The 24397-nt window shown below is 49.3% G+C and overlaps 64 non-coding genes and 2 pseudogenes across 64 annotated transcripts; all 66 read right to left on the reverse strand.

Moving 5' to 3' along the window:
* Positions 1-180: 180 nt before the first annotated feature.
* LOC149761755 (5S ribosomal RNA) lies at positions 181-299 on the reverse strand. Its single transcript, XR_016402550.1, has one exon. It is a non-coding gene; the product is annotated as a 5S ribosomal RNA (ribosomal RNA).
* A 246-nt stretch (positions 300-545) lies between these two features.
* Positions 546-664, reverse strand: LOC149761756 (5S ribosomal RNA). Its single transcript, XR_016412158.1, has one exon. It is a non-coding gene; the product is annotated as a 5S ribosomal RNA (ribosomal RNA).
* Positions 665-911: 247 nt separating this feature from the next.
* On the reverse strand, positions 912-1030 carry LOC149761757 (5S ribosomal RNA). The gene has a single exon (XR_016403963.1). It is a non-coding gene; the product is annotated as a 5S ribosomal RNA (ribosomal RNA).
* Positions 1031-1276: 246 nt separating this feature from the next.
* LOC149761758 (5S ribosomal RNA) lies at positions 1277-1395 on the reverse strand. Its single transcript, XR_016404040.1, has one exon. It is a non-coding gene; the product is annotated as a 5S ribosomal RNA (ribosomal RNA).
* A 246-nt stretch (positions 1396-1641) lies between these two features.
* Positions 1642-1760, reverse strand: LOC149761759 (5S ribosomal RNA). Its single transcript, XR_016410081.1, has one exon. It is a non-coding gene; the product is annotated as a 5S ribosomal RNA (ribosomal RNA).
* Positions 1761-2006: 246 nt separating this feature from the next.
* LOC149761760 (5S ribosomal RNA) lies at positions 2007-2124 on the reverse strand (annotated as a pseudogene).
* A 247-nt stretch (positions 2125-2371) lies between these two features.
* On the reverse strand, positions 2372-2490 carry LOC149761761 (5S ribosomal RNA). The gene has a single exon (XR_016402551.1). It is a non-coding gene; the product is annotated as a 5S ribosomal RNA (ribosomal RNA).
* A 246-nt stretch (positions 2491-2736) lies between these two features.
* Positions 2737-2855, reverse strand: LOC149761762 (5S ribosomal RNA). The gene has a single exon (XR_016410082.1). It is a non-coding gene; the product is annotated as a 5S ribosomal RNA (ribosomal RNA).
* Positions 2856-3101: 246 nt separating this feature from the next.
* On the reverse strand, positions 3102-3220 carry LOC149761763 (5S ribosomal RNA). The gene has a single exon (XR_016410083.1). It is a non-coding gene; the product is annotated as a 5S ribosomal RNA (ribosomal RNA).
* Positions 3221-3466: 246 nt separating this feature from the next.
* On the reverse strand, positions 3467-3585 carry LOC149761764 (5S ribosomal RNA). The gene has a single exon (XR_016412159.1). It is a non-coding gene; the product is annotated as a 5S ribosomal RNA (ribosomal RNA).
* A 247-nt stretch (positions 3586-3832) lies between these two features.
* On the reverse strand, positions 3833-3951 carry LOC149761765 (5S ribosomal RNA). The gene has a single exon (XR_016400907.1). It is a non-coding gene; the product is annotated as a 5S ribosomal RNA (ribosomal RNA).
* A 246-nt stretch (positions 3952-4197) lies between these two features.
* On the reverse strand, positions 4198-4316 carry LOC149761766 (5S ribosomal RNA). Its single transcript, XR_016410084.1, has one exon. It is a non-coding gene; the product is annotated as a 5S ribosomal RNA (ribosomal RNA).
* A 246-nt stretch (positions 4317-4562) lies between these two features.
* LOC149761767 (5S ribosomal RNA) lies at positions 4563-4681 on the reverse strand. Its single transcript, XR_016401023.1, has one exon. It is a non-coding gene; the product is annotated as a 5S ribosomal RNA (ribosomal RNA).
* Positions 4682-4927: 246 nt separating this feature from the next.
* Positions 4928-5046, reverse strand: LOC149761768 (5S ribosomal RNA). The gene has a single exon (XR_016412160.1). It is a non-coding gene; the product is annotated as a 5S ribosomal RNA (ribosomal RNA).
* Positions 5047-5293: 247 nt separating this feature from the next.
* On the reverse strand, positions 5294-5412 carry LOC149761769 (5S ribosomal RNA). The gene has a single exon (XR_016400908.1). It is a non-coding gene; the product is annotated as a 5S ribosomal RNA (ribosomal RNA).
* A 246-nt stretch (positions 5413-5658) lies between these two features.
* LOC149761770 (5S ribosomal RNA) lies at positions 5659-5777 on the reverse strand. Its single transcript, XR_016410085.1, has one exon. It is a non-coding gene; the product is annotated as a 5S ribosomal RNA (ribosomal RNA).
* Positions 5778-6023: 246 nt separating this feature from the next.
* On the reverse strand, positions 6024-6142 carry LOC149761771 (5S ribosomal RNA). The gene has a single exon (XR_016410086.1). It is a non-coding gene; the product is annotated as a 5S ribosomal RNA (ribosomal RNA).
* A 246-nt stretch (positions 6143-6388) lies between these two features.
* Positions 6389-6506, reverse strand: LOC149761772 (5S ribosomal RNA). The gene has a single exon (XR_016408845.1). It is a non-coding gene; the product is annotated as a 5S ribosomal RNA (ribosomal RNA).
* A 247-nt stretch (positions 6507-6753) lies between these two features.
* Positions 6754-6872, reverse strand: LOC149761773 (5S ribosomal RNA). The gene has a single exon (XR_016406006.1). It is a non-coding gene; the product is annotated as a 5S ribosomal RNA (ribosomal RNA).
* Positions 6873-7118: 246 nt separating this feature from the next.
* LOC149761774 (5S ribosomal RNA) lies at positions 7119-7237 on the reverse strand. The gene has a single exon (XR_016409994.1). It is a non-coding gene; the product is annotated as a 5S ribosomal RNA (ribosomal RNA).
* Positions 7238-7483: 246 nt separating this feature from the next.
* Positions 7484-7601, reverse strand: LOC149761775 (5S ribosomal RNA). Its single transcript, XR_016407089.1, has one exon. It is a non-coding gene; the product is annotated as a 5S ribosomal RNA (ribosomal RNA).
* Positions 7602-7848: 247 nt separating this feature from the next.
* On the reverse strand, positions 7849-7967 carry LOC149761776 (5S ribosomal RNA). Its single transcript, XR_016404424.1, has one exon. It is a non-coding gene; the product is annotated as a 5S ribosomal RNA (ribosomal RNA).
* Positions 7968-8213: 246 nt separating this feature from the next.
* LOC149761777 (5S ribosomal RNA) lies at positions 8214-8331 on the reverse strand. The gene has a single exon (XR_016407090.1). It is a non-coding gene; the product is annotated as a 5S ribosomal RNA (ribosomal RNA).
* A 246-nt stretch (positions 8332-8577) lies between these two features.
* On the reverse strand, positions 8578-8696 carry LOC149761778 (5S ribosomal RNA). The gene has a single exon (XR_016410087.1). It is a non-coding gene; the product is annotated as a 5S ribosomal RNA (ribosomal RNA).
* A 246-nt stretch (positions 8697-8942) lies between these two features.
* On the reverse strand, positions 8943-9061 carry LOC149761779 (5S ribosomal RNA). Its single transcript, XR_016410005.1, has one exon. It is a non-coding gene; the product is annotated as a 5S ribosomal RNA (ribosomal RNA).
* Positions 9062-9307: 246 nt separating this feature from the next.
* LOC149761780 (5S ribosomal RNA) lies at positions 9308-9425 on the reverse strand. Its single transcript, XR_016407092.1, has one exon. It is a non-coding gene; the product is annotated as a 5S ribosomal RNA (ribosomal RNA).
* Positions 9426-9672: 247 nt separating this feature from the next.
* On the reverse strand, positions 9673-9791 carry LOC149761781 (5S ribosomal RNA). The gene has a single exon (XR_016402552.1). It is a non-coding gene; the product is annotated as a 5S ribosomal RNA (ribosomal RNA).
* Positions 9792-10037: 246 nt separating this feature from the next.
* Positions 10038-10155, reverse strand: LOC149761782 (5S ribosomal RNA). Its single transcript, XR_016408704.1, has one exon. It is a non-coding gene; the product is annotated as a 5S ribosomal RNA (ribosomal RNA).
* Positions 10156-10402: 247 nt separating this feature from the next.
* Positions 10403-10521, reverse strand: LOC149761783 (5S ribosomal RNA). The gene has a single exon (XR_016402553.1). It is a non-coding gene; the product is annotated as a 5S ribosomal RNA (ribosomal RNA).
* A 246-nt stretch (positions 10522-10767) lies between these two features.
* Positions 10768-10886, reverse strand: LOC149761784 (5S ribosomal RNA). Its single transcript, XR_016410088.1, has one exon. It is a non-coding gene; the product is annotated as a 5S ribosomal RNA (ribosomal RNA).
* A 246-nt stretch (positions 10887-11132) lies between these two features.
* Positions 11133-11250, reverse strand: LOC149761785 (5S ribosomal RNA). The gene has a single exon (XR_016407093.1). It is a non-coding gene; the product is annotated as a 5S ribosomal RNA (ribosomal RNA).
* A 246-nt stretch (positions 11251-11496) lies between these two features.
* LOC149761786 (5S ribosomal RNA) lies at positions 11497-11615 on the reverse strand. Its single transcript, XR_016402555.1, has one exon. It is a non-coding gene; the product is annotated as a 5S ribosomal RNA (ribosomal RNA).
* A 246-nt stretch (positions 11616-11861) lies between these two features.
* LOC149761787 (5S ribosomal RNA) lies at positions 11862-11980 on the reverse strand. The gene has a single exon (XR_016410089.1). It is a non-coding gene; the product is annotated as a 5S ribosomal RNA (ribosomal RNA).
* Positions 11981-12226: 246 nt separating this feature from the next.
* LOC149761788 (5S ribosomal RNA) lies at positions 12227-12345 on the reverse strand. Its single transcript, XR_016410091.1, has one exon. It is a non-coding gene; the product is annotated as a 5S ribosomal RNA (ribosomal RNA).
* A 246-nt stretch (positions 12346-12591) lies between these two features.
* LOC149761789 (5S ribosomal RNA) lies at positions 12592-12710 on the reverse strand. The gene has a single exon (XR_016404179.1). It is a non-coding gene; the product is annotated as a 5S ribosomal RNA (ribosomal RNA).
* Positions 12711-12957: 247 nt separating this feature from the next.
* On the reverse strand, positions 12958-13076 carry LOC149761790 (5S ribosomal RNA). The gene has a single exon (XR_016412162.1). It is a non-coding gene; the product is annotated as a 5S ribosomal RNA (ribosomal RNA).
* Positions 13077-13322: 246 nt separating this feature from the next.
* On the reverse strand, positions 13323-13441 carry LOC149761791 (5S ribosomal RNA). Its single transcript, XR_016410092.1, has one exon. It is a non-coding gene; the product is annotated as a 5S ribosomal RNA (ribosomal RNA).
* Positions 13442-13687: 246 nt separating this feature from the next.
* On the reverse strand, positions 13688-13805 carry LOC149761792 (5S ribosomal RNA). The gene has a single exon (XR_016407094.1). It is a non-coding gene; the product is annotated as a 5S ribosomal RNA (ribosomal RNA).
* Positions 13806-14052: 247 nt separating this feature from the next.
* Positions 14053-14171, reverse strand: LOC149761793 (5S ribosomal RNA). Its single transcript, XR_016404193.1, has one exon. It is a non-coding gene; the product is annotated as a 5S ribosomal RNA (ribosomal RNA).
* Positions 14172-14417: 246 nt separating this feature from the next.
* LOC149761794 (5S ribosomal RNA) lies at positions 14418-14536 on the reverse strand. The gene has a single exon (XR_016405142.1). It is a non-coding gene; the product is annotated as a 5S ribosomal RNA (ribosomal RNA).
* A 246-nt stretch (positions 14537-14782) lies between these two features.
* Positions 14783-14901, reverse strand: LOC149761795 (5S ribosomal RNA). Its single transcript, XR_016410093.1, has one exon. It is a non-coding gene; the product is annotated as a 5S ribosomal RNA (ribosomal RNA).
* A 246-nt stretch (positions 14902-15147) lies between these two features.
* On the reverse strand, positions 15148-15266 carry LOC149761796 (5S ribosomal RNA). The gene has a single exon (XR_016410094.1). It is a non-coding gene; the product is annotated as a 5S ribosomal RNA (ribosomal RNA).
* Positions 15267-15512: 246 nt separating this feature from the next.
* LOC149761797 (5S ribosomal RNA) lies at positions 15513-15630 on the reverse strand. Its single transcript, XR_016407938.1, has one exon. It is a non-coding gene; the product is annotated as a 5S ribosomal RNA (ribosomal RNA).
* Positions 15631-15877: 247 nt separating this feature from the next.
* On the reverse strand, positions 15878-15996 carry LOC149761798 (5S ribosomal RNA). Its single transcript, XR_016412852.1, has one exon. It is a non-coding gene; the product is annotated as a 5S ribosomal RNA (ribosomal RNA).
* Positions 15997-16242: 246 nt separating this feature from the next.
* Positions 16243-16360, reverse strand: LOC149761799 (5S ribosomal RNA). The gene has a single exon (XR_016407778.1). It is a non-coding gene; the product is annotated as a 5S ribosomal RNA (ribosomal RNA).
* Positions 16361-16606: 246 nt separating this feature from the next.
* On the reverse strand, positions 16607-16725 carry LOC149761800 (5S ribosomal RNA). Its single transcript, XR_016405113.1, has one exon. It is a non-coding gene; the product is annotated as a 5S ribosomal RNA (ribosomal RNA).
* A 246-nt stretch (positions 16726-16971) lies between these two features.
* LOC149761801 (5S ribosomal RNA) lies at positions 16972-17090 on the reverse strand. The gene has a single exon (XR_016412602.1). It is a non-coding gene; the product is annotated as a 5S ribosomal RNA (ribosomal RNA).
* Positions 17091-17336: 246 nt separating this feature from the next.
* LOC149761802 (5S ribosomal RNA) lies at positions 17337-17455 on the reverse strand. Its single transcript, XR_016401758.1, has one exon. It is a non-coding gene; the product is annotated as a 5S ribosomal RNA (ribosomal RNA).
* A 246-nt stretch (positions 17456-17701) lies between these two features.
* On the reverse strand, positions 17702-17820 carry LOC149761803 (5S ribosomal RNA). The gene has a single exon (XR_016408750.1). It is a non-coding gene; the product is annotated as a 5S ribosomal RNA (ribosomal RNA).
* A 406-nt stretch (positions 17821-18226) lies between these two features.
* Positions 18227-18345, reverse strand: LOC149761804 (5S ribosomal RNA). Its single transcript, XR_016401886.1, has one exon. It is a non-coding gene; the product is annotated as a 5S ribosomal RNA (ribosomal RNA).
* A 247-nt stretch (positions 18346-18592) lies between these two features.
* On the reverse strand, positions 18593-18711 carry LOC149761805 (5S ribosomal RNA). Its single transcript, XR_016412163.1, has one exon. It is a non-coding gene; the product is annotated as a 5S ribosomal RNA (ribosomal RNA).
* Positions 18712-18957: 246 nt separating this feature from the next.
* On the reverse strand, positions 18958-19076 carry LOC149761806 (5S ribosomal RNA). The gene has a single exon (XR_016403757.1). It is a non-coding gene; the product is annotated as a 5S ribosomal RNA (ribosomal RNA).
* A 247-nt stretch (positions 19077-19323) lies between these two features.
* On the reverse strand, positions 19324-19442 carry LOC149761807 (5S ribosomal RNA). Its single transcript, XR_016403410.1, has one exon. It is a non-coding gene; the product is annotated as a 5S ribosomal RNA (ribosomal RNA).
* A 246-nt stretch (positions 19443-19688) lies between these two features.
* LOC149761808 (5S ribosomal RNA) lies at positions 19689-19807 on the reverse strand. Its single transcript, XR_016407185.1, has one exon. It is a non-coding gene; the product is annotated as a 5S ribosomal RNA (ribosomal RNA).
* A 246-nt stretch (positions 19808-20053) lies between these two features.
* LOC149761809 (5S ribosomal RNA) lies at positions 20054-20171 on the reverse strand (annotated as a pseudogene).
* A 247-nt stretch (positions 20172-20418) lies between these two features.
* LOC149761810 (5S ribosomal RNA) lies at positions 20419-20537 on the reverse strand. The gene has a single exon (XR_016412853.1). It is a non-coding gene; the product is annotated as a 5S ribosomal RNA (ribosomal RNA).
* Positions 20538-20783: 246 nt separating this feature from the next.
* Positions 20784-20902, reverse strand: LOC149761811 (5S ribosomal RNA). Its single transcript, XR_016401449.1, has one exon. It is a non-coding gene; the product is annotated as a 5S ribosomal RNA (ribosomal RNA).
* Positions 20903-21148: 246 nt separating this feature from the next.
* LOC149761812 (5S ribosomal RNA) lies at positions 21149-21267 on the reverse strand. Its single transcript, XR_016402774.1, has one exon. It is a non-coding gene; the product is annotated as a 5S ribosomal RNA (ribosomal RNA).
* A 246-nt stretch (positions 21268-21513) lies between these two features.
* LOC149761813 (5S ribosomal RNA) lies at positions 21514-21632 on the reverse strand. The gene has a single exon (XR_016403259.1). It is a non-coding gene; the product is annotated as a 5S ribosomal RNA (ribosomal RNA).
* Positions 21633-21879: 247 nt separating this feature from the next.
* Positions 21880-21998, reverse strand: LOC149761814 (5S ribosomal RNA). The gene has a single exon (XR_016403875.1). It is a non-coding gene; the product is annotated as a 5S ribosomal RNA (ribosomal RNA).
* Positions 21999-22244: 246 nt separating this feature from the next.
* On the reverse strand, positions 22245-22363 carry LOC149761815 (5S ribosomal RNA). Its single transcript, XR_016410095.1, has one exon. It is a non-coding gene; the product is annotated as a 5S ribosomal RNA (ribosomal RNA).
* Positions 22364-22609: 246 nt separating this feature from the next.
* Positions 22610-22728, reverse strand: LOC149761816 (5S ribosomal RNA). The gene has a single exon (XR_016404921.1). It is a non-coding gene; the product is annotated as a 5S ribosomal RNA (ribosomal RNA).
* Positions 22729-22974: 246 nt separating this feature from the next.
* On the reverse strand, positions 22975-23092 carry LOC149761817 (5S ribosomal RNA). Its single transcript, XR_016407565.1, has one exon. It is a non-coding gene; the product is annotated as a 5S ribosomal RNA (ribosomal RNA).
* Positions 23093-23339: 247 nt separating this feature from the next.
* Positions 23340-23458, reverse strand: LOC149761818 (5S ribosomal RNA). Its single transcript, XR_016412854.1, has one exon. It is a non-coding gene; the product is annotated as a 5S ribosomal RNA (ribosomal RNA).
* Positions 23459-23704: 246 nt separating this feature from the next.
* Positions 23705-23823, reverse strand: LOC149761819 (5S ribosomal RNA). The gene has a single exon (XR_016408910.1). It is a non-coding gene; the product is annotated as a 5S ribosomal RNA (ribosomal RNA).
* Positions 23824-24069: 246 nt separating this feature from the next.
* Positions 24070-24188, reverse strand: LOC149761820 (5S ribosomal RNA). The gene has a single exon (XR_016412164.1). It is a non-coding gene; the product is annotated as a 5S ribosomal RNA (ribosomal RNA).
* Positions 24189-24397: the final 209 nt, after the last annotated feature.

A 24397-nucleotide genomic window follows, 5' to 3' on the forward strand; every position in this document is an offset into this window, starting at 1 on the left:
CTGCCGGGGCCGTTCTGGCGTAGGATTCAACGCGCTGGTCCCGCTATGCGGCATGGCACCGCCAGTCTCCGGACTCAGTTTATTGTCGGGGGAAAAAAATTATCCGAAGAGGAAAAGCCAAAAGCCAAAAAATTAAAAATAAATATTATCAAAAAATAAAAAAGCGGGCAAAAAATAAAAAGGGTGCAACACGAGGACTTCTCAGGGGGTCACCCATCCTAGTACTACTCTCGCCCAAGCACGCTTAACTGCAGAGTTCTGATGGGATCCGGTGCATTAGTGCTGGTATGATCGCACCCATGACATGCCCATCGAAACACCCTTTTATGACAAAGCAGCAGACCTCGACGGACCGAGACATTCGCGCTGCCGGGGCCGTTCTGGCGTAGGATTCAACGCGCTGTTCCGCTATGCGGCATGGCACCGCGAGTCTCCGGACTCAGTTTATTTTCGGGGGAAAAAAATTATCCGAAGAGGAAAAGCCAAAAGCCGAAAAATTAAAAATAAATATTATCAAAAAATAAAAAAGCGGGCAAAAAATAAAAAGGGTGCAACACGAGGACTTCCCAGGGGGTCACCCATCCTAGTACTACTCTCGCCCAAGCACGCTTAACTGCGGAGTTCTGATGGGATCCGGTGCATTAGTGCTGGTATGATCGCACCCATGACATGCCCTTCGAAACTCCCTAGTATGACAAAGCAGCAGACCTCGACGGCCCGAGACATTCACGCTGCCGGGGCCGTTCTGGCGTAGGATTCAACGCGCTGGTCCCGCTATGCGGCATGGCACCGCCAGTCTCCGGACTCAGTTTATTGTCGGAGGAAAAAAATTATCCGAAGAGGAAAAGCCAAAAGCCGAAAAACTAAAAATAAATATTATCAAAAAATAAAAAAGCGGGCAAAAAATAAAAAGGGTGCAAGACAAGGACTTCCCAGGGGGTCACCCATCCTAGTACTACTCTCGCCCAAGCACGCTTAACTGCGGAGTTCTGATGGGATCCGGTGCATTAGTGCTGGTATGATCGCACCCAAGACATGCCATTCGAAACTCCCTTTTAAAACAAAGCAGCAGACCTCGACGGCCCGAGACATTCGCGCTGCGGGGGCCGTTCTGGCGTATGATTCAACGCGCTGTTCCGCTATGCGGCATGGCACCGCCAGTCTCCGGACTCAGTTTATTTTCGAGGGAAAAAAATTATCCGAAGAGGAAAAGCCAAAAGCCGAAAAATTAAAAATAAATATTATCAAAAAATAAAAAAGCGGGCAAAAAATAAAAGGGGTGCAACACGAGGACTTTCCAGGGGGTCGCCCATCCTAGTACTACTCTCGCCCAAGCACGCTTAACTGCGGAGTTCTGATGGGATCCGGTGCATTAGTGCTGGTATGATCGCACCCATGACATGCCCATCGAAACACCCTTTTATGACAAAGCAGCAGACCTCGACGGCCCGAGACATTCGCGCTGCCGGGGCCGTTCTGGCGTAGGATTCAACGCGCTGTTCCGCTATGCGGCATGGCACCGCGAGTCTCCGGACTCAGTTTATTTTCGAGGGAAAAAAATTATCCGAAGAGGAAAAGCCAAAAGCCGAAAAATTAAAAATAAATGTTATCAAAAAATAAAAAAGCGGGCAAAAAATAAAAGGGGTGCAACACGAGGACTTCCCAGGGGGTCACCCATCCTAGTACTACTCTCGCCCAAGCACGCTTAACTGCGGAGTTCTGATGGGATCCGGTGCATTAGTGCTGGTATGATCGCACCCATGATATGCCCTTCGAAACTCCCTTTTATGACAAAGCAGCAGACCTCGACGGCCCGAGACATTCGCGCTGCCGGGGCCGTTCTGGCGTAGGATTCAACGCGCTATTCCGCTATGCGGCATGGCACCGCGAGTCTCCGGACTCAGTTTATTTTCGAGGGAAAAAAATTATCCGAAGAGGAAAAGCCAAAAGCCGAAAAATTAAAAATAAATATTATCAAAAAATAAAAAAGCGGGCAAAAAATAAAAGGGGTGCAACACGAGGACTTCCCGGGGGTCACCCATCCTAGTACTACTCTCGCCCAAGCACGCTCAACTGCGAAGTTCTGATGGGATCCGGTGCATTAGTGCTGGTGTGATCGCACCCATGATATGCCCTTCGAAACTCCCTTTTATGACAAAGCAGCAGACCTCGACCGCCCGAGACATTCGCGCTGCCGGGGCCGTTCTGGCGTAGGATTCAACGCGCTGGTCCCGCTATGCGGCATGGCACCGCCAGTCTCCGGACTCAGTTTATTGTCGGGGGAAAAAAATTATCCGAAGAGGAAAAGCCAAAAGCCAAAAAATTAAAAATAAATATTATCAAAAAATAAAAAAGCGGGCAAAAAATAAAAAGGGTGCAACACGAGGACTTCTCAGGGGGTCACCCATCCTAGTACTACTCTCGCCCAAGCACGCTTAACTGCAGAGTTCTGATGGGATCCGGTGCATTAGTGCTGGTATGATCGCACCCATGACATGCCCATCGAAACACCCTTTTATGACAAAGCAGCAGACCTCGACGGACCGAGACATTCGCGCTGCCGGGGCCGTTCTGGCGTAGGATTCAACGCGCTGTTCCGCTATGCGGCATGGCACCGCGAGTCTCCGGACTCAGTTTATTTTCGGGGGAAAAAAATTATCCGAAGAGGAAAAGCCAAAAGCCGAAAAATTAAAAATTAATGTTATCAAAAAATAAAAAAGCGGGCAAAAAATAAAAGGGGTGCAACACGAGGACTTCCCAGGGGGTCACCCATCCTAGTACTACTCTCGCCCAAGCACGCTTAACTGCGGAGTTCTGATGGGATCCGGTGCATTAGTGCTGGTATGATCGCACCCATGATATGCCCTTCGAAACTCCCTTTTATGACAAAGCAGCAGACCTCGACGGCCCGAGACATTCGCGCTGCCGGGGCCGTTCTGGCGTAGGATTCAACGCGCTATTCCGCTATGCGGCATGGCACCGCGAGTCTCCGGACTCAGTTTATTTTCGAGGGAAAAAAATTATCCGAAGAGGAAAAGCCAAAAGCCGAAAAATTTAAAATAAATATTATCAAAAAATAAAAAAGCGGGCAAAAAATAAAAGGGGTGCAACACGAGGACTTCCCAGGGGGTCACCCATCCTAGTACTACTCTCGCCCAAGCACGCTTAACTGCGGAGTTCTGATGGGATCCGGTGCATTAGTGCTGGTATGATCGCACCCATGACATGCCCATCGAAACACCCTTTTATGACAAAGCAGCAGACCTCGACGGCCCGAGACATTCGCGCTGCCGGGGCCGTTCTGGCGTAGGATTCAACGCGCTGTTCCGCTATGCGGCATGGCACCGCGAGTCTCCGGACTCAGTTTATTTTCGGGGGAAAAAAATTATCCGAAGAGGAAAAGCCAAAAGCCGAAAAATTAAAAATAAATATTATCAAAAAATAAAAAAGCGGGCAAAAAATAAAAAGGGTGCAACACGAGGACTTCCCAGGGGGTCACCCATCCTAGTACTACTCTCGCCCAAGCACGCTTAACTGCGGAGTTCTGATGGGATCCGGTGCATTAGTGCTGGTATGATCGCACCCATGACATGCCCTTCGAAACTCCCCAGTATGACAAAGCAGCAGACCTCGACGGCCCGAGACATTCACGCTGCCGGGGCCGTTCTGGCGTAGGATTCAACGCGCTGGTCCCGCTATGCGGCATGGCACCGCCAGTCTCCGGACTCAGTTTATTGTCGGAGGAAAAAAATTATCCGAAGAGGAAAAGCCAAAAGCCGAAAAACTAAAAATAAATATTATCAAAAAATAAAAAAGCGGGCAAAAAATAAAAAGGGTGCAACACAAGGACTTCCCAGGGGGTCACCCATCCTAGTACTACTCTCGCCCAAGCACGCTTAACTGCGGAGTTCTGATGGGATCCGGTGCATTAGTGCTGGTATGATCGCACCCAAGACATGCCATTCGAAACTCCCTTTTAAAACAAAGCAGCAGACCTCGACGGCCCGAGACATTCGCGCTGCGGGGGCCGTTCTGGCGTATGATTCAACGCGCTGTTCCGCTATGCGGCATGGCACCGCCAGTCTCCGGACTCAGTTTATTTTCGAGGAAAAAAAATTATCCGAAGAGGAAAAGCCAAAAGCCGAAAAATTAAAAATAAATATTATCAAAAAATAAAAAAGCGGGCAAAAAATAAAAGGGGTGCAACACGAGGACTTCCCAGGGGGTCACCCATCCTAGTACTACTCTCGCCCAAGCACGCTTAACTGCGGAGTTCTGATGGGATCCGGTGCATTAGTGCTGGTATGATCGCACCCATGACATGCCCATCGAAACACCCTTTTATGACAAAGCAGCAGACCTCGACGGCCCGAGACATTCGCGCTGCCGGGGCCGTTCTGGCGTAGGATTCAACGCGCTGTTCCGCTATGCGGCATGGCACCGCGAGTCTCCGGACTCAGTTTATTTTCGAGGGAAAAAAATTATCCGAAGAGGAAAAGCCAAAAGCCGAAAAATTAAAAATAAATGTTATCAAAAAATAAAAAAGCGGGCAAAAAATAAAAGGGGTGCAACACGAGGACTTCCCAGGGGGTCACCCATCCTAGTACTACTCTCGCCCAAACACGCTTAACTGCGGAGTTCTGATGGGATCCGGTGCATTAGTGCTGGTATGATCGCACCCATGACATGCCCATCGAAACACCCTTTTATGACAAAGCAGCAGACCTCGACGGCCCGAGACATTCGCGCTGCCGGGGCCGTTCTGGCGTAGGATTCAACGCGCTGTTCCGCTATGCGGCATGGCACCGCGAGTCTCCGGACTCAGTTTATTTTCGGGGGAAAAAAATTATCCGAAGAGGAAAAGCCAAAAGCCGAAAAATTAAAAATAAATATTATCAAAAAATAAAAAAGCGGGCAAAAAATAAAAAGGGTGCAACACGAGGACTTCCCAGGGGGTCACCCATCCTAGTACTACTCTCGCCCAAGCACGCTTAACTGCGGAGTTCTGATGGGATCCGGTGCATTAGTGCTGGTATGATCGCACCCATGACATGCCCTTCGAAACTCCCTTGTATGACAAAGCAGCAGACCTCGACGGCCCGAGACATTCACGCTGCCGGGGCCGTTCTGGCGTAGGATTCAACGCGCTGGTCCCGCTATGCGGCATGGCACCGCCAGTCTCCGGACTCAGTTTATTGTCGGAGGAAAAAAATTATCCGAAGAGGAAAAGCCAAAAGCCGAAAAACTAAAAATAAATATTATCAAAAAATAAAAAAGCGGGCAAAAAATAAAAAGGGTGCAACACAAGGACTTCCCAGGGGGTCACCCATCCTAGTACTACTCTCGCCCAAGCACGCTTAACTGCGGAGTTCTGATGGGATCCGGTGCATTAGTGCTGGTATGATCGCACCCAAGACATGCCATTCGAAACTCCCTTTTAAAACAAAGCAGCAGACCTCGACGGCCCGAGACATTCGCGCTGCGGGGGCCGTTCTGGCGTATGATTCAACGCGCTGTTCCGCTATGCGGCATGGCACCGCCAGTCTCCGGACTCAGTTTATTTTCGAGGAAAAAAAATTATCCGAAGAGGAAAAGCCAAAAGCCGAAAAATTAAAAATAAATATTATCAAAAAATAAAAAAGCGGGCAAAAAATAAAAGGGGTGCAACACGAGGACTTCCCAGGGGGTCACCCATCCTAGTACTACTCTCGCCCAAGCACGCTTAACTGCGGAGTTCTGATGGGATCCGGTGCATTAGTGCTGGTATGATCGCACCCATGACATGCCCATCGAAACACCCTTTTATGACAAAGCAGCAGACCTCGACGGCCCGAGACATTCGCGCTGCCGGGGCCGTTCTGGCGTAGGATTCAACGCGCTGTTCCGCTATGCGGCATGGCACCGCGAGTCTCCGGACTCAGTTTATTTTCGAGGGAAAAAAATTATCCGAAGAGGAAAAGCCAAAAGCCGAAAAATTAAAAATAAATGTTATCAAAAAATAAAAAAGCGGGCAAAAAATAAAAGGGGTGCAACACGAGGACTTCCCAGGGGGTCACCCATCCTAGTACTACTCTCGCCCAAGCACGCTTAACTGCGGAGTTCTGATGGGATCCGGTGCATTAGTGCTGGTATGATCGCACCCATGATATGCCCTTCGAAACTCCCTTTTATGACAAAGCAGCAGACCTCGACGGCCCGAGACATTCGCGCTGCCGGGGCCGTTCTGGCGTAGGATTCAACGCGCTGTTCCGCTATGCGGCATGGCACCGCGAGTCTCCGGACTCAGTTTATTTTCGAGGGAAAAAAATTATCCGAAGAGGAAAAGCCAAAAGCCGAAAAATTAAAAATAAATATTATCAAAAAATAAAAAAGCGGGCAAAAAATAAAAGGGGTGCAACACGAGGACTTCCCGGGGGTCACCCATCCTAGTACTACTCTCGCCCAAGCATGCTTAACTGCGAAGTTCTGATGGGATCCGGTGCATTAGTGCTGGTATGATCGCACCCATGATATGCCCTTCGAAACTCCCTTTTATGACAAAGCAGCAGACCTCGACCGCCCGAGACATTCGCGCTGCCGGGGCCGTTCTGGCGTAGGATTCAACGCGCTGGTCCCGCTATGCGGCATGGCACCGCCAGTCTCCGGACTCAGTTTATTGTCGGGGGAAAAAAATTATCCGAAGAGGAAAAGCCAAAAGCCAAAAAATAAAAAATAAATATTATCAAAAAATAAAAAAGCGGGCAAAAAATAAAAAGGTTGCAACACGAGGACTTCTCAGAGGGTCACCCATCCTAGTACTACTCTCGCCCAAGCACGCTTAACTGCAGAGTTCTGATGGGATCCGGTGCATTAGTGCTGGTATGATCGCACCCATGACATGCCCATCGAAACACCCTTTTATGACAAAGCAGCAAACCTCGACGGTCCGAGACATTCGCGCTGCCGGGGCCGTTCTGGCGTAGGATTCAACGCGCTGTTCCGCTATGCGGCATGGCACCGCGAGTCTCCGGACTCAGTTTATTTTTGGGGGAAAAAAATTATCCGAAGAGGAAAAGCCAAAAGCCGAAAAATTAAAAATAAATGTTATCAAAAAATAGAAAAGCGGGCAAAAAATAAAAGGGGTGCAACACGAGGACTTCCCAGGGGGTCACCCACCCTAGTACTACTCTCGCCCAAGCACGCTTAACTGCGGAGTTCTGATGGGATCCGGTGCATTAGTGCTGGTATGATCGCACCCATGATATGCCCTTCGAAACTCCCTTTTATGACAAAGCAGCAGACCTCGACGGCCCGAGACATTCGCGCTGCCGGGGCCGTTCTGGCGTAGGATTCAACGCGCTGTTCCGCTATGCGGCATGGCACCGCGAGTCTCCGGACTCAGTTTATTTTCGAGGGAAAAAAATTATCCGAAGAGGAAAAGCCAAAAGCCGAAAAATTAAAAATAAATATTATCAAAAAATAAAAAAGCGGGCAAAAAATAAAAGGGGTGCAACACGAGGACTTCCCGGGGGTCACCCATCCTAGTACTACTCTCGCCCAAGCACGCTTAACTGCGAAGTTCTGATGGGATCCGGTGCATTAGTGCTGGTATGATCGCACCCATGATATGCCCTTCGAAACTCCCTTTTATGACAAAGCAGCAGACCTCGAACGCCCGAGACATTCGCGCTGCCGGGGCCGTTCTGGCGTAGGATTCAACGCGCTGGTCCCGCTATGCGGCATGGCACCGCCAGTCTCCGGACTCAGTTTATTGTCGGGGGAAAAAAATTATCCGAAGAGGAAAAGCCAAAAGCCAAAAAATTAAAAATAAATATTATCAAAAAATAAAAAAGCGGGCAAAAAATAAAAAGGGCGCAACACGAGGAATTCTCAGGGGGTCACCCATCCTAGTACTACTCTCGCCCAAGCACGCTTAACTGCAGAGTTCTGATGGGATCCGGTGCATTAGTGCTGGTATGATCGCACCCATGACATGCCCATCGAAACACCCTTTTATGACAAAGCAGCAGACCTCGACGGACCGAGACATTCGCGTTGCCGGGGCCGTTCTGGCGCAGGATTCAACGCGCTGTTCCGCTATGCGGCATGGCACCGCGAGTCTCCGGACTCAGTTTATTTTCGAGGGAAAAAAATTATCCGAAGAGGAAAAGCCAAAAGCCGAAAAATTAAAAATAAATATTATCAAAAAATAAAAAAGCGGGCAAAAAATAAAAGGGGTGCAACACGAGGACTTCCCGGGGGTCACCCATCCTAGTACTACTCTCGCCCAAGCACGCTTAACTGCGAAGTTCTGATGGGATCCGGTGCATTAGTGCTGGTATGATCGCACCCATGATATGCCCTTCGAAACTCCCTTTTATGACAAAGCAGCAGACCTCGACCGCCCGAGACATTCGCGCTGCCGGGGCCGTTCTGGCGTAGGATTCAACGCGCTGTTCCGCTATGCGGCATGGCACCGCGAGTCTCCGGACTTAGTTTATTGTCGGGGGAAAAAAATTATCCGAAGAGGAAAAGCCAAAAGCCAAAAAATTAAAAATAAATATTATCAAAAAATAAAAAAGCGGGCAAAAAATAAAAGGGGTGCAACACGAGGACTTCCCAGGGGGTCACCCATCCTAGTACTACTCTCGCCCAAGCACGCTTAACTGCGGAGTTCTGATGGGATCCGGTGCATTAGTGCTGGTATGATCGCACCCATGACATGCCCATCGAAACACCCTTTTATGACAAAGCAGCAGACCTCGACGGCCCGAGACATTCGCGCTGCCGGGGCCGTTCTGGCGTAGGATTCAACGCGCTGTTCCGCTATGCGGCATGGCACCGCGAGTCTCCGGACTCAGTTTATTTTCGAGGGAAAAAAATTATCCGAAGAGGAAAAGCCAAAAGCCGAAAAATTAAAAATAAATATTATCAAAAAATAAAAAAGCGGGCAAAAAATAAAAGGGGTGCAACACGAGGACTTCCCAGGGGGTCACCCACCCTAGTACTACTCTCGCCCAAGCACGCTTAACTGCGGAGTTCTGATGGGATCCGGTGCATTAGTGCTGGTATGATCGCACCCATGATATGCCCTTCGAAACTCCCTTTTATGACAAAGCAGCAGACCTCGACGGCCCGAGACATTCGCGCTGCCGGGGCCGTTCTGGCGTAGGATTCAACGCGCTGTTCCGCTATGCGGCATGGCACCGCGAGTCTCCGGACTCAGTTTATTTTCGAGGGAAAAAAATTATCCGAAGAGGAAAAGCCAAAAGCCGAAAAATTAAAAATAAATATTATCAAAAAATAAAAAAGCGGGCAAAAAATAAAAGGGGTGCAACACGAGGACTTCCCGGGGGTCACCCATCCTAGTACTACTCTCGCCCAAGCACGCTTAACTGCGAAGTTCTGATGGGATCCGGTGCATTAGTGCTGGTATGATCGCACCCATGATATGCCCTTCGAAACTCCCTTTTATGACAAAGCAGCAGACCTCGACCGCCCGAGACATTCGCGCTGCCGGGGCCGTTCTGGCGTAGGATTCAACGCGCTGGTCCCGCTATGCGGCATGGCACCGCCAGTCTCCGGACTCAGTTTATTGTCGGGGGAAAAAAATTATCCGAAGAGGAAAAGCCAAAAGCCAAAAAATTAAAAATAAATATTATCAAAAAATAAAAAAGCGGGCAAAAAATAAAAAGGGTGCAACACGAGGACTTCTCAGGGGGTCACCCATCCTAGTACTACTCTCGCCCAAGCACGCTTAACTGCAGAGTTCTGATGGGATCCGGTGCATTAGTGCTGGTATGATCGCACCCATGACATGCCCATCGAAACACCCTTTTATGACAAAGCAGCAGACCTCGACGGACCGAGACATTCGCGCTGCCGGGGCCGTTCTGGCGTAGGATTCAACGCGCTGTTCCGCTATGCGGCATGGCACCGCGAGTCTCCGGACTCAGTTTATTTTCGAGGGAAAAAAATTATCCGAAGAGGAAAAGCCAAAAGCCGAAAAATTAAAAATAAATATTATCAAAAAATAAAAAAGCGGGCAAAAAATAAAAGGGGTGCAACACGAGGACTTCCCGGGGGTCACCCATCCTAGTACTACTCTCGCCCAAGCACGCTTAACTGCGAAGTTCTGAGGGGATCCGGTGCATTAGTGCTGGTATGATCGCACCCATGATATGCCCTTCGAAACTCCCTTTTATGACAAAGCAGCAGACCTCGACCGCCCGAGACATTCGCGCTGCCGGGGCCGTTCTGGCGTAGGATTCAACGCGCTGGTCCCGCTATGCGGCATGGCACCGCCAGTCTCCGGACTCAGTTTATTGTCGGGGGAAAAAAATTATCCGAAGAGGAAAAGCCAAAAGCCAAAAAATTAAAAATAAATATTATCAAAAAATAAAAAAGCGGGCAAAAAATAAAAAGGGTGCAACACGAGGACTTCTCAGGGGGTCACCCATCCTAGTACTACTCTCGCCCAAGCACGCTTAACTGCAGAGTTCTGATGGGATCCGGTGCATTAGTGCTGGTATGATCGCACCCATGACATGCCCATCGAAACACCCTTTTATGACAAAGCAGCAGACCTCGACGGACCGAGACATTCGCGCTGCCGGGGCCGTTCTGGCGTAGGATTCAACGCGCTGTTCCGCTATGCGGCATGGCACCGCGAGTCTCCGGACTCAGTTTATTTTTGGGGGAAAAAAATTATCCGAAGAGGAAAAGCCAAAAGCCGAAAAATTAAAAATAAATGTTATCAAAAAATAAAAAAGCGGGCAAAAAATAAAAGGGGTGCAACACGAGGACTTCCCAGGGGGTCACCCATCCTAGTACTACTCTCGCCCAAGCACGCTTAACTGCGGAGTTCTGATGGGATCCGGTGCATTAGTGCTGGTATGATCGCACCCATGATATGCCCTTCGAAACTCCCTTTTATGACAAAGCAGCAGACCTCGACGGCCCGAGACATTCGCGCTGCCGGGGCCGTTCTGGCGTAGGATTCAACGCGCTGTTCCGCTATGCGGCATGGCACCGCGAGTCTCCGGACTCAGTTTATTTTCGAGGGAAAAAAATTATCCGAAGAGGAAAAGCCAAAAGCCGAAAAATTAAAAATAAATATTATCAAAAAATAAAAAAGCGGGCAAAAAATAAAAGGGGTGCAACACGAGGACTTCCCGGGGGTCACCCATCCTAGTACTACTCTCGCCCAAGCACGCTTAACTGCGAAGTTCTGATGGGATCCGGTGCATTAGTGCTGGTATGATCGCACCCATGATATGCCCTTCGAAACTCCCTTTTATGACAAAGCAGCAGACCTCGACCGCCCGAGACATTCGCGCTGCCGGGGCCGTTCTGGCGTAGGATTCAACGCGCTGGTCCCGCTATGCGGCATGGCACCGCCAGTCTCCGGACTCAGTTTATTGTCGGGGGAAAAAATTATCCGAAGAGAAAAAGCCAAAAGCCAAAAAATTAAAAATAAATATTATCAAAAAATAAAAAAGCGGGCAAAAAATAAAAAGGGTGCAACACGAGGACTTCTCAGGGGGTCACCCATCCTAGTACTACTCTCGCCCAAGCACGCTTAACTGCAGAGTTCTGATGGGATCCGGTGCATTAGTGCTGGTATGATCGCACCCATGACATGCCCATCGAAACACCCTTTTATGACAAAGCAGCAGACCTCGACGGACCGAGACATTCGCGCTGCCGGGGCCGTTCTGGCATAGGATTCAACGCGCTGTTCCGCTATGCGGCATGGCACCGCGAGTCTCCGGACTCAGTTTATTTTCGGGGGAAAAAAATTATCCGAAGAGGAAAAGCCAAAAGCCGAAAAATTAAAAATTAATGTTATCAAAAAATAAAAAAGCGGGCAAAAAATAAAAGGGGTGCAACACGAGGACTTCCCAGGGGGTCACCCATCCTAGTACTACTCTCGCCCAAGCACGCTTAACTGCGGAGTTCTGATGGGATCCGGTGCATTAGTGCTGGTATGATCGCACCCATGATATGCCCTTCGAAACTCCCTTTTATGACAAAGCAGCAGACCTCGACGGCCCGAGACATTCGCGCTGCCGGGGCCGTTCTGGCGTAGGATTCAACGCGCTATTCCGCTATGCGGCATGGCACCGCGAGTCTCCGGACTCAGTTTATTTTCGAGGAAAAAAAATTATCCGAAGAGGAAAAGCCAAAAGCCGAAAAATTAAAAATAAATATTATCAAAAAATAAAAAAGCGGGCAAAAAATAAAAGGGGTGCAACACGAGGACTTCCCAGGGGGTCACCCATCCTAGTACTACTCTCGCCCAAGCACGCTTAACTGCGGAGTTCTGATGGGATCCGGTGCATTAGTGCTGGTATGATCGCACCCATGACATGCCCATCGAAACACCCTTTTATGACAAAGCAGCAGACCTCGACGGCCCGAGACATTCGCGCTGCCGGGGCCGTTCTGGCGTAGGATTCAACGCGCTGTTCCGCTATGCGGCATGGCACCGCGAGTCTCCGGACTCGGTTTATTTTCGGGGGAAAAAAATTATCCGAAGAGGAAAAGCCAAAAGCCGAAAAATTAAAAATAAATATTATCAAAAAATAAAAAAGCGGGCAAAAAATAAAAAGGGTGCAACATGAGGACTTCCCAGGGGGTCACCCATCCTAGTACTACTCTCGCCCAAGCACGCTTAACTGCGGAGTTCTGATGGGATCCGGTGCATTAGTGCTGGTATGATCGCACCCATGACATGCCCTTCGAAACTCCCTAGTATGACAAAGCAGCAGACCTCGACGGCCCGAGACATTCACGCTGCCGGGGCCGTTCTGGCGTAGGATTCAACGCGCTGGTCCCGCTATGCGGCATGGCACCGCCAGTCTCCGGACTCAGTTTATTGTCGGAGGAAAAAAATTATCCGAAGAGGAAAAGCCAAAAGCCGAAAAATTAAAAATAAATATTATCAAAAAATAAAAAAGCGGGCAAAAAATAAAAAGGGTGCAACACGAGGACTTCCCAGGGGGTCACCCATCCTAGTACTACTCTCGCCCAAGCACGCTTAACTGCGGAGTTCTGATGGGATCCGGTGCATTAGTGCTGGTATGATCGCACCCATGACATGCCCATCGAAACACCCTTTTATGACAAAGCAGCAGACCTCGACGGCCCGAGACATTCGCGCTGCCGGGGCCGTTCTGGCGTAGGATTCAACGCGCTGTTCCGCTATGCGGCATGGCACCGCGAGTCTCCGGACTCAGTTTATTTTCGAGGAAAAAAAATTATCCGAAGAGGAAAAGCCAAAAGCCGAAAAATTAAAAATAAATGTTATCAAAAAATAAAAAAGCGGGCAAAAAATAATAGGGGTGCAACACGAGGACTTCCCAGGGGGTCACCCATCCTAGTACTACTCTCGCCCAAGCACGCTTAACTGCGGAGTTCTGATGGGATCCGGTGCATTAGTGCTGGTATGATCGCACCCATGATATGCCCTTCGAAACTCCCTTTTATGACAAAGCAGCAGACCTCGACGGCCCGAGACATTCGCGCTGCCGGGGCCGTTCTGGCGTAGGATTCAACGCGCTGTTCCGCTATGCGGCATGGCACCGCGAGTCTCCGGACTCAGTTTATTTTCGAGGGAAAAAAATTATCCGAAGAGGAAAAGCCAAAAGCCGAAAAATTAAAAATAAATATTATCAAAAAATAAAAAAGTGGGCAAAAAATAAAAGGGGTGCAACACGAGGACTTCCCGGGGGTCACCCATCCTAGTACTACTCTCGCCCAAGCACGCTTAACTGCGAAGTTCTGATGGGATCCGGTGCATTAGTGCTGGTATGATCGCACCCATGATATGCCCTTCGAAACTCCCTTTTATGACAAAGCAGCAGACCTCGACCGCCCGAGACATTCGCGCTGCCGGGGCCGTTCTGGCGTAGGATTCAACGCGCTGGTCCCGCTATGCGGCATGGCACCGCCAGTCTTCGGACTCAGTTTATTGTCGGGGGCAAAAAATTATCCGAAGAGGAAAAGCCAAAAGCCAAAAAATTAAAAATAAATATTATCAAAAAATAAAAAAGCGGGCAAAAAATAAAAAGGGTGCAACACGAGGACTTCTCAGGGGGTCACCCATCCTAGTACTACTCTCGCCCAAGGACGCTTAACTGCGGAGTTCTGATGGGATCCGGTGCATTAGTGCTGGTATGATCGCACCCAAGACATGCCCTTCGAAACTCCCTTTTATGACAAAGCAGCAGACCTCGACGGCCCGAGACATTCGCGCTGCCGGGGCCGTTCTGGCGTAGGATTCAACACGCTGTTCCGCTATGCGGCATGGCACCGCCAGTCTCCGGACTCAGTTTATTTTCGGGGAAAAAAAATTATCCGAAGAGGAAAAGACAAAAGCCGAAAAATAAAAAATAAATGTTATCAAAAAATAAAAAAGCGGGCAAAAAATAAAAGGGGTGCAACACGAGGACTTCCCAGGGGGTCACCCATCCTAGTACTACTCTCGCCCAAGCACGCTTAACTGCGAAGTTCTGATGGGATCCGGTGCATTAGTGCTGGTATGATCGCACCTAAGACATGCCCTTCGAAACTCCCTTTTAATACAAAGCAGCAGACCTCGACGGCCCGAGACATTCGCGCTGCCGGGGCCGTTCTGGCGTATGATTCAACGCGCTGTTCCGCTAGGCGGCATGGCACCGCCAGTCTCCGGACTCAGTTTATTTTCGGGGGGAAAAAATTATCCGAAGAGGAAAAGCCAAAAGCCAAAAAATTAAAAATAAATATAATCAAAAAATAAAAAAGCGGGCAAAAAATAAAAGGGGTGCAACACGAGGACTTCCCAGGGGGTCACCCATCCTAGTACTACTCTCGCCCAAGCACGCTTAACTGCGGAGTTCTGATGGGATCCGGTGCATTAGTGCTGGTATGATCGCACCCATGACATGCCCATCGAAACACCCTTTTATGACAAAGCAGCAGACCTCGACGGCCCGACACATTCGCGCTGCCGGGGCCGTTCTGGCGTAGGATTCAACGCGCTGTTCCGCTATGCGGCATGGCACCGCGAGTCTCCGGACTCAGTTTATTTTCGAGGGAAAAAAATTATCCGAAGAGGAAAAGCCAAAAGCCGAAAAATTAAAAATAAATGTTATCAAAAAATAAAAAAGCGGGTAAAAAATAAAAGGGGTGCAACACGAGGACTTCCCAGGGGGTCACCCATCCTAGTACTACTCTCGCCCAAGCACGCTTAACTGCGGAGTTCTGATGGGATCCGGTGCATTAGTGCTGGTATGATCGCACCCATGATATGCCCTTCGAAACTCCCTTTTATGACAAAGCAGCAGACCTCGACGGCCCGAGACATTCGCGCTGCCGGGGCCGTTCTGGCGTAGGATTCAACGCGCTGTTCCGCTATGCGGCATGGCACCGCGAGTCTCCGGACTCAGTTTATTTTCGAGGGAAAAAAATTATCCGAAGAGGAAAAGCCAAAAGCCGAAAAATTAAAAATAAATATTATCAAAAAATAAAAAAGCGGGCAAAAAATAAAACGGGTGCAACACGAGGACTTCCCGGGGGTCACCCATCCTAGTACTACTCTCGCCCAAGCACGCTTAACTGCGAAGTTCTGATGGGATCCGGTGCATTAGTGCTGGTATGATCGCACCCATGATATGCCCTTCGAAACTCCCTTTTATGACGAAGCAGCAGACCTCGACCGCCCGAGACATTCGCGCTGCCGGGGCCGTTCTGGCGTAGGATTCAACGCGCTGGTCCCGCTATGCGGTATGGCACCGCCAGTCTTCGGACTCAGTTTATTGTCGGGGGAAAAAAATTATCCGAAGAGGAAAAGCCAAAAGCCAAAAAATTAAAAATAAATATTATCAAAAAATAAAAAAGCGGGCAAAAAATAAAAAGGGTGCAACACGAGGACTTCTCAGGGGGTCACCCATCCTAGTACTACTCTCGCCCAAGCACGCTTAACTGCGGAGTTCTGATGGGATCCGGTGCATTAGTGCTGGTATGATCGCACCCAAGACATGCCCTTCGAAACTCCCTTTTATGACAAAGCAGCAGACCTCGACGGCTCGAGACATTCGCGCTGCCGGGGCCGTTCTGGCGTAGGATTCAACACGCTGTTCCGCTATGCGGCATGGCACCGCCAGTCTCCGGACTCAGTTTATTTTCGGGGAGAAAAAATTATCCGAAGAGGAAAAGCCAAAAGCCAAAAAATTAAAAATAAATATTATCAAAAAATAAAAAAGCGGGCAAAAAATAAAAGGGGTGCAACACGAGGACTTCCCAGGGGGTCACCCATCCTAGTACTACTCTCCCCAAGCACGCTTAACTGCGGAGTTCTGATGGGATCCGGTGCATTAGTGCTGGTATGATCGCACCCATGACATGCCCATCGAAACACCCTTTTATGACAAAGCAGTAGACCTCGACGGCCCGAGACATTCGCGCTGCCGGGGCCGTTCTGGCGTAGGATTCAACGCGCTGTTCCGCTATGCGGCATGGCACCGCGAGTCTCCGGACTCAGTTTATTGTCGGAGGAAAAAAATTATCCGAAGAGGAAAAGCCAAAAGCCGAAAAATTAAAAATAAATGTTATCAAAAAATAAAAAAGCGGGCAAAAAATAACAGGGGTGCAACACGAGGACTTCCCAGGGGGTCACCCATCCTAGTACTACTCTCGCCCAAGCACGCTTAACAGCGAAGTTCTGATGGGATCCGGTGCATTAGTGCTGGTATGATCGCACCCATGATATGCCCTTCGAAACTCCCTTTTATGACAAAGCAGCAGACCTCGACGGCCCGAGACATTCGCGTTGCCGGGGCCGTTCTGGCGTAGGATTCAACGCGCTGGTCCCGCTATGCGGCATGGCACCGCCAGTCTCCGGACTCAGTTTATTGTCGGGGGAAAAAAATTATCCGAAGAGGAAAGCCAAAAGCTAAAAAATTAAAAATAAATATTATCAAAAAATAAAAAAGCGGGCAAAAAATAAAAAGGGTGCAACACGAGGACTTCCCAGGGGGTCACCCATCCAAGTACTACTCTCGCCCAAGCACGCTTAACTGCGGAGTTCTGATGGGATCCGGTGCATTAGTGCTGGTATGATCGCACCCAAGACATGCCCTTCGAAACTCCCTTTTATGACAAAGCAGCAGACCTCGACGGCCCGAGACATTCGCGCTGCCGGGGCCGTTCTGGCGTAGGATTCAACGCGCTGTTCCGCTATGCGGCATGGCACCGCCAGTCTCCGGACTCAGTTTATTTTCGGGGGAAAAAAATTATCCGAAGAGGAAAAGACAAAAGCCGAAAAATAAAAAATAAATGTCATCAAAAAATAAAAAAGCGGGCAAAAAATAAAAGGGGTGCAACACGAGGACTTCCCATGGGGTCACCCATCCTAGTACTACTCTCGCCCAAGCACGCTTAACTGCAGAGTTCTGATGGGATCCGGTGCATTAGTGCTGGTATGATCGCACCCATGACATGCCCTTCGAAACTCCCTTTTATGACAAAGCAGCAGACCTCGACGGCCCGAGACATTCGCGCTGCCGGGGCCGTTCTGGCGTATGATTCAACGCGCTGTTCCGCTATGCGGCATGGCACCGCCAGTCTCCGGACTCAGTTTATTTTCGGGGGGAAAAAATTATCCGAAGAGGAAAAGCCAAAAGCCAAAAAATTAAAAATAAATATTATCAAAAAATAAAAAAGCGGGCAAAAAATAAAAAGGGTGCAACACGAGGACTTCCCAGGGGGTCACCCATCCTAGTACTTCTCTCGCCCAAGCACGCTTAACTGCGGAGTTATGATGGGATCCGGTGCATTAGTGCTGGTATGATCGCAGCCATGACATACCCTTCGAAACTCCCTTTTATGACAAAGCAGCAGACCGCGACGGCCCGAGACATTCGCGCTGCCGGGGCCGTTCTGGCGTAGGATTCAACGCGCTGTTCCGCTATGCGGCATGGCACCGCCAGTCTCCGGACTCAGTTTATTTTCGGGAAAAAAAAATTACCCTTCGAAACTCCCTTTTATGACAAAGCAGCAGACCGCGACGGCCCGAGACATTCGCGCTGCCGGGGCCGTTCTGGCGTAGGATTCAACGCGCTGTTCCGCTATGCGGCATGGCACCGCCAGTCTCCGGACTCAGTTTATTTTCGGGAAAAAAAAATTATCCGAAGAGGGAAAGCCAAAAGCCAAAAAATTAAAAATAAATATTATCAAAAAATAAAAAAGCGGGCAAAAAATAAAAAGGGTGCAACACGAGGACTTCCCAGGAGGTCACCCATCCTAGTACTACTCTCGCCCAAGCACGCTTAACTGCGGAGTTCTGATGGGATCCAGTGCATTAGTGCTGGTATGATCGCACCCATGACATGCCCTTCGAAACTCCCTTTTATGACAAAGCAGCAGACCTCGACGGCCCGAGACATTCACGCTGCCGGGGCCGTTCTGGCGTAGGATTCAACGCGCTGGTCCCGCTATGCGGCATGGCACCGCCAGTCTCCGGACTCAGTTTATTGTTGGAGGAAAAAAATTATCCGAAGAGGAAAAGCCAAAAGCCGAAAAATTTAAAATAAATATTATCAAAAAATAAAAATGCGGGCAAAAAATAAAAAGGGTGCAACACGAGGACTTCCCAGGGGGTCACCCATCCTAGTACTACTCTCGCCCAAGCACGCTTAACTGCGGAGTTCTGATGGGATCCGGTGCATTAGTGCTGGTATGATCGCACCCAAGACATGCACTTCGAAACTCCCTTTTAATACAAAGCAGCAGACCTCGACGGCCCGAGACATTCGCGCTGCCGGGGCCGTTCTGGCGTATGATTCAACGCGCTGTTCCGCTATGCGGCATGGCACCGCCAGTCTCCGGACTCAGTTTATTTTCGGGGGGAAAAAATTATCCGAAGAGGAAAAGCCAAAAGCCAAAAAATTAAAAATAAATATTATCAAAAAATAAAAAAGCGGGCAAAAAATAAAAGGGGTGCAACACGAGGACTTCCCAGGGGGTAACCCATCCTAGTACTACTCTCGCCCAAGCACGCTTAACTGCGGAGTACAGATGGGATCCGGTGCATTAGTGCTGGTATGATCGCACCCATGATATGCCCTTCGAAACTCCCTTTTATGGCAAAGCAGCAGACCTCGACGGCCCGAGACATTCGCGCTGCCGGAGCCGTTCTGGCGTAGGATTCAACGCGCTGGTCCCGCTATGCGGCATGGCACCGCCAGTCTCCGGACTCAGTTTATTTTCGGGGGAAAAAAATTATCCGAAGAGGAAAAGCCAAAAGCCAAAAAATTAAAAATAAATATTATCAAAAAATAAAAAAGCGGGCAAAAAATAAAAGGGGTGCAACACGAGGACTTCCCAGGGGGTCACCCATCCTAGTACTACTCTCGCCCAAGCACGCTTAACTGCTGAGTTCTGATGGGATCCGGTGCATTAGTGCTGGTATGATCGCACCCATGACATGCCCTTCGAAACTCCCTTTTAAAACAAAGCAGCAGACCTCGACGGCCCGAGACATTCGCGATGCGGGGGCCGTTCTGGCGTATGATTCAACACGCTGTTCCGCTATGCGGCATGGCACCGCCAGTCTCCGGACTCAGTTTATTTTCGGGGGGAAAAAATTATCCGAAGAGGAAAAGCCAAAAGCCGAAAAATTAAAAATAAATGTTATCAAAAAATAAAAAAGCGGGCAAAAAATAAAAGGGGTGCAACACGAGGACTTCCCAGGGGGTCACCCATCCTAGTACTACTCTCGCCCTAGCACGCTTAACTGCGGAGTTCTGATGGGATCCGGTGCATTAGTGCTGGTATGATCGCACCCATGATATGCCCTTCGAAACTCCCTTTTATGACAAAGCAGCAGACCTCGACGTCCCGAGACATTCGCGCTGCCGGGGCCGTTCTGGCGTAGGATTCAACGCGCTGTTCCGCTATGCGGCATGGCACCGCGAGTCTCCGGACTCAGTTTATTTTCGAGGGAAAAAAATTATCCGAAGAGGAAAAGCCAAAAGCCGAAAAATTAAAAATAAATATTATCAAAAAATAAAAAAGCGGGCAAAAAATAAAAGGGGTGCAACACGAGGACTTCCTGGGGGTCACCCATCCTAGTACTACTCTCGCCCAAGCACGCTTAACTGCGCAGTTCTGATGGGATCCGGTGCATTAGTGCTGGTATGATCGCACCCATGATATGCCCTTCGAAACTCCCTTTTATGACAAAGCAGCAGACCTCGACCGCCCGAGACATTCGCGCTGCCGGGGCCGTTCTGGCGTAGGATTCGACGCGCTGGTCCCGCTATGCGGCATGGCACCGCCAGTCTCCGGACTCAGTTTATTGTCGGGGGAAAAAAATTATCCGAAGAGGAAAAGCCAAAAGCCAAAAAATTAAAAATAAATATTATCAAAAAATAAAAAAGCGGGCAAAAAATAAAAAGGGTGCAACACGAGGACTTCTCAGGGGGTCACCCATCCTAGTACTACTCTCGCCCAAGCACGCTTAACTGCGGAGTTCTGATGGGATCCGGTGCATTAGTGCTGGTATGATCGCACCCAAGACATGCCTTTCGAAACTCCCTTTTATGACAAAGCAGCAGACCTCGACGGCCCGAGACATTCGCGCTGCCGGGGCCGTTCTGGCGTAGGATTCAACACGCTGTTCCGCTATGCGGCATGGCACCGCCAGTCTCCGGACTCAGTTTATTTTTGGGGGAAAAAAATTATCCGAAGAGGAAAAGACAAAAGCCGAAAAATAAAAAATAAATGTTATCAAAAAATAAAAAAGCAGGCAAAAAATAAAAGGGGTGCAACACGAGGACTTCCCAGGGGGTCACCCATCCTAGTACTACTCTCGCCCAAGCACGCTTAACTGCAGAGTTCTGATGGGATCCGGTGCATTAGTGCTGGTATGATCGCACCCATGATATGCCCTTCGAAACTCCCTTTTATGACAAAGCAGCAGACCTCGACGGCCCGAGACATTCGCGCTGCCGGGGCCGTTCTGGCGTAGGATTCAACGCGCTGTTCCGCTATGCGGCATGGCACCGCGAGTCTCCGGACTCAGTTTATTTTCGAGGGAAAAAAATTATCCGAAGAGGAAAAGCCAAAAGCCGAAAAATTAAAAATAAATATTATCAAAAAATAAAAAAGCGGGCAAAAAATAAAAGGGGTGCAACACGAGGACTTCCCAGGGGGTCACCCATCCTAGTACTACTCTCGCCCAAGCACGCTTAACTGCGGAGTTCTGATGGGATCCGGTGCATTAGTGTTGGTATGATCGCACCCATGACATGCCCATCGAAACACCCTTTTATGACAAAGCAGCAGACCTCGACGGCCCGAGACATTCGCGCTGCCGGGGCCGTTCTGGCGTAGGATTCAACGCGCAGTTCCGCTATGCGGCATGGCACCGCGAGTCTTCGGACTCAGTTTATTTTCGAGGGAAAAAAATTATCCGAAGAGGAAAAGCCAAAAGCCGAAAAATTAAAAATAAATATTATCAAAAAATAAAAAAGCGGGCAAAAAATAAAAAGGGTGCAACACGAGGACTTTCCAGGGGGTCACCCATCCTAGTACTACTCTCGCCCAAGCACGCTTAACTGCGGAGTTCTGATGGGATCCGGTGCATTAGTGCTGGTATGATCGCACCCATGACATGCCCTTCGAAACTCCCTAGTATGACAAAGCAGCAGACCTCGACGGCCCGAGACATTCACGCTGCCGGGGCCGTTCTGGCGTAGGATTCAACGCGCTGGTCCCGCTATGCGGCATGGCACCGCCAATCTCCGGACTCAGTTTATTGTCGGAGGAAAAAAATTATCCGAAGAGGAAAAGCCAAAAGCCGAAAAATTAAAAATAAATATTATCAAAAAATAAAAAAGCGGGCAAAAAATAAAAAGGGTGCAACACAAGGACTTCCCAGGGGATCACCCATCCTAGTACTACTCTCGCCCAAGCACGCTTAACTGCGGAGTTCTGATGGGATCCGGTGCATTAGTGCTGGTATGATCGCACCCAAGACATGCCCTTCGAAACTCCCTTTTAAAACAAAGCAGCAGACCTCGACGGCCCGAGACATTCACGCTGCGGGGGCCGTTCTGGCGTATGATTCAACACGCTGTTCCGCTATGCGGCATGGCACCGCCAGTCTCCGGACTCAGTTTATTTTCGGGGGGAAAAAATTATCCGAAGAGGAAAAGCCAAAAGCCAAAAAATTAAAAATAAATATTATCAAAAAATAAAAAAGCGGGCAAAAAATAAAAGGGGTGCAACACGAGGACTTCCCAGGGGGTCACCCATCCTAGTACTACTCTCGCCCAAGCACGCTTAACTGCGGAGTTCTGATGGGATCCGGTGCATTAGTGCTGGTATGATCGCACCCCTGACATGCCCATCGAAACACCCTTTTATGACAAAGCAGCAGACCTCGACGGCCCGAGATATTCGCGCTGCCGGGGCCGTTCTGGCGTAGAATTCGACGCGCTGTTCCGCTATGCGGCATGGCTCCGCGAGTCTCCGGACTCAGTTTATTTTCGAGGGAAAAAAATTATCCGAAGAGGAAAAGCCAAAAGCCGAAAAATTAAAAATAAATGTTATCAAAAAATAAAAAAGCGGGCAAAAAATAAAAGGGGTGCAACACGAAGACTTCCCAGGGGGTCACCCATCCTAGTACTACTCTCGCCCAAGCACGCTTAACTGCGGAGTTCTGATGGGATCCGGTGCATTAGTGCTGGTATGATCGCACGCATGATATGCCCTTCGAAACTCCCTTTTATGACAAAGCAGCAGACCTCGACGGCCCGAGACATTCGCGCTGCCGGGGCCGTTCTGGCGTAGGATTCAACGCGCTGTTCCGCTATGCGGCATGGCACCGCGAGTCTCCGGACTCAGTTTATTTTCGAGGGAAAAAAATTATCCGAAGAGGAAAAGCCAAAAGCCGAAAAATTAAAAATAAATATTATCAAAAAATAAAAAAGCGGGCAAAAAATAAAAGGGGTGCAACACGAGGACTTCCTGGGGGTCACCCATCCTAGTACTACTCTCGCCCAAGCACGCTTAACTGCGAAGTTCTGATGGGATCCGGTGCATTAGTGCTGGTATGATCGCACCCATGATATGCCCTTCGAAACTCCCTTTTATGACAAAGCAGCAGACCTCGACCGCCCGAGACATTCGCGCTGCCGGGGCCGTTCTGGCGTAGGATTCGACGCGCTGGTCCCGCTATGCGGCATGGCACCGCCAGTCTCCGGACTCAGTTTATTGTCGGGGGAAAAAAATTATCCGAAGAGGAAAAGCCAAAAGCCAAAAAATTAAAAATAAATATTATCAAAAAATAAAAAAGCGGGCAAAAAATAAAAAGGGTGCAACACGAGGACTTCTCAGGGGGTCACCCATCCTAGTACTACTCTCGCCCAAGCACGCTTAACTGCGGAGTTCTGATGGGATCCGGTGCATTAGTGCTGGTATGATCGCACCCAAGACATGCCCTTCGAAACTCCCTTTTATGACAAAGCAGCAGACCTCGACGGCCCGAGACATTCGCGCTGCCGGGGCCGTTCTGGCGTAGGATTCAACACGCTGTTCCGCTATGCGGCATGGCACCGCCAGTCTCCGGACTCAGTTTATTTTCGGGGGGAAAAAATTATCCGAAGAGGAAAAGCCAAAAGCCAAAAAATTAAAAATAAATATTATCAAAAAATAAAAAAGCGGGCAAAAAATAAAAAGGGTGCAACACGAGGACTTCCCAGGGGGTCACCCATCGTAGTACTTCTCTCGCCCAAGCACGCTTAACTGCGGAGTTATGATGGGATCCGGTGCATTAGTGCTGGTATGATCGCAGCCATGACATACCCTTCGAAACTCCCTTTTATGACAAAGCAGCAGACCGCGACGGCCCGAGACATTCGCGCTGCCGGGGCCGTTCTGGCGTAGGATTCAACGCGCTGTTCCGCTATGCGGCATGGCACCGCCAGTCTCCGGACTCAGTTTATTTTCGGGAAAAAAAAATTATCCGAAGAGGAAAAGCCAAAAGCCGAAAAATTAAAAATAAATATTATCAAAAAATAAAAAAGCGGGCAAAAAATAAAAAGGGTGCAACACGAGGACTTCCCAGGGGGTCACCCATCCTAGTACTACTCTCGCCCAAGCACGCTTAACTGCGGAGTTCTGATGGGATCCGGTGCATTAGTGCTGGTATGATCGCACCCATAACATGCCCTTCGAAACTCCCTTTTATGACAAAGCAGCAGACCTCGACGGCCCGAGACATTCACGCTGCCGGGGCCGTTCTGGCGTAGGATTCAACGCGCTGGTCCCGCTATGCGGCATGGCACCGCCAGTCTCCGGACTCAGTTTATTGTTGGAGGAAAAAAATTATCCGAAGAGGAAAAGCCAAAAGCCGAAAAATTTAAAATAA

This window comes from Phoenix dactylifera, chromosome 4 (assembly GCF_051530095.1).
Source record: "Phoenix dactylifera cultivar Ajwa chromosome 4, Ajwa_hap1_PhDact_Kaust_v1.1, whole genome shotgun sequence".
Classification (NCBI taxonomy): Eukaryota; Viridiplantae; Streptophyta; class Magnoliopsida; order Arecales; family Arecaceae; genus Phoenix; species Phoenix dactylifera.